Raw genomic sequence first — 2339 nt, 5'->3', positions numbered from 1 at the left:
CCATCAGGCCACAGCAACTGAAATCCTCAAAACTCTTGTCCCTTCTCACTAATTTGGACCTCAGGGTGGGGCTCCCCCCACTTTCTTCATGGCTCATTCTTAGCAGCCATTCTCAGTATTCCAGCTTTTGAATCTGGAGATTCAGAGACCATGATTCAACCCATTACTGGTTCCAGGAATTTAGGGGGTGCCGCCCCCCCAATATAACAATAAATGTGCACACCCCTATTATTCCTCCTCAATCTCTCTCCCCCCCCCTCCCTCGCAACATGAGTCCATTTCCAGGGACAGCCCATCTCCTCCTTTTGCCCTGATGCTTTTGTCTCCACTGAGCTGGTGATTTCTTAATTGCTCTGTAAAGATCCAGCTATTTTGTGGTGATAACGATGTTAAGCCTTGGGATGTCTTGCTCTGAGCTGCACTAATAAAGATTGTCCTCAACCTCCCTCTGTTTGTCTTTGAACTGTTTCCTTCAATTAAAGGTCAATATTCACAGAGTGCGTCACTTGTCCATCCTGGAGGGAGGAAATCTGCCCATTTCCACACAACTTCACCTGTGAAAAGGTGGTTTTTCTTGGTTTCTGTGTGTTGCCACTGCTCAGTGCTCTTGGAGTCACAGGACTCTGTTTACATTCCAGAGATTCCAGGCTGTTGGAAGTTTCACGGAAGACAGGAGACGGATGTGATGTTACTGGTTTCCTGTTCCTTTGTTTTTCAGTTGCTCTCTGTCTCTCACAGAGAGAGGATGTATTTCTTTTCTGTCTGCGTAGCCTAGAAAACAAAACCTAGCAATGTAGCTCAAACTTCTCATCACTTCTGCTGCTTTGAAACTCTGCGTAATGGGAATGCGCCTGGAGCCTTATCAGAGGCTCAGGTCGTTAATCACGTCGGAGGCGATTTCGGAGGAGCTTGGTCGAACGCAGGTTCTGACACTTTTTACACCTTTGGTTGTTCATTTATTTAAACCCTTCTGTAGGTGCAGACCATCTCCCCATTCAAAACTAGTTCATTAAGAAAATCCCCAAACGCGGTTCCATGGGTGAATCTGAGTCAGCGCCCTGCGGTAGTTTATCTTAAAGTTTCAGGTGCCTATACGATTATCACATTTATAAATTTTAAATTTATTGTTGTACATTGTTCTAATTTTTTCTTTCCTTCTGTGACTGTACCCCCAAGTGTGATTTATGAGCTGGTCTCCAACTGTAATAAATTATCTATCATCTATCTATCTATCTATCTATCTATCTATCTATCTATCTATCTATCTATCTTTAAACCCTTTTTAGGATCTAGGGGTCTTGGTGAATCACAAGCTGAACATGAGTCCACAGTGTGATGCAGCAGCAAAAAAAGCTAACACTATTCTAGACTACATCAACAGAGGTCTAGTGTCCAGATCAAGGGAAGTAGTAATACCACTCACTCTATTCTATGTTGTTCAGAGCATACCTGAAATACTGTGTCCAGTTCTGGGCACCACAATTTAAGAAGGATGCTGACAAGCTGGAAGTTGTGCAGAGGAGGGAAACCAAAATGATCCAGGGTCTGGAAACCAAGCCTTATGAGGAACAGTTGAAGGAGATGGGGATGTTTAGCCTGGGAAACAGGAGACTGAGGAGATAACGAGAGCCATCTTCCAATATCTAAAGGGCCGTCTCATGGAAGATGAAGCAAGCTTGTTTTCTCCTGCTTTGCAGGGTAGGACTCAAACCAATGGCTTCAAGTTGCAAGAAACGAGATTCCGACTAAACATTCGGGAAAACTTTCTGACAGTAAGAACTTTTAAGAAATGCTTCTGCTTGCCATGGGGTGGGTTTTTTTTAGGACCTCTGAGGGGCCTTGGAGTCCTCCTGTTCCCACCCACTCAGTGGTCGTCCCCCCCCCCGACTGCTCTGATTTTAGTAAGCGTGTTTTCTACCTTTGGAAGCCTGATGCCACCTTCGCAGAGACATAAGTGTATGGTTTTCTCTCATGGAAGATTAAATGATTCAGGCTGCTAAATTGTGTAGGCAATATCAGGGGCAGAACACAGACCCTTATGATGACTCTGGCCCAGGAAGGGTTAGTTGTCTCTCTCTCCTGAGTTGCATGAGAGTCTATCTGCTCAGCTGCATAGGGGCTGCACAGGGTCCCATGGCTGATGTAAGCTCCCCAGTGAAAACTGTCCTCACCAGAGGGAGAATTGGGGGACCACAACTGGTTTGGTCGCACTGGTCTAGCATTGTTAGTGAGCGAGAAGGAATCCTTGCGCCCTGATCCTTGGGAAGAGCATGGCAAAATCTCCCTGTTCCCATTTGGAAAGGCTGGAGAACACCTGAGATTCGACAGAAGGTGCACAG

At 45.6% G+C, this 2339-nt stretch overlaps 2 long non-coding RNA genes across 2 annotated transcripts in view; both read right to left on the bottom strand.

The window, feature by feature from the left end:
- The window catches only part of LOC310702064, a 51512-nt gene extending 50357 nt beyond the window's left edge, over positions 1–1155 (bottom strand). The window contains exon 1 of the long non-coding RNA XR_014523188.1: positions 19–1155. This is a non-coding gene — a long non-coding RNA (uncharacterized lncRNA). The remainder of the gene's footprint in view (positions 1–18) is intronic.
- Positions 1–2339, bottom strand: part of LOC310702107 — a 281230-nt gene that overhangs the window by 213636 nt on the left and 65255 nt on the right. The window lies entirely within an intron of this gene.

The sequence above is a fragment of the Podarcis liolepis genome (assembly GCF_965112155.1).
Source record: "Podarcis liolepis genome assembly, chromosome: 2".
NCBI lineage: Eukaryota > Metazoa > Chordata > Lepidosauria > Squamata > Lacertidae > Podarcis > Podarcis liolepis.
Note: the sequence above shows the minus strand (reverse complement) of the source record. Positions and strands in the feature narration are given on the sequence as shown.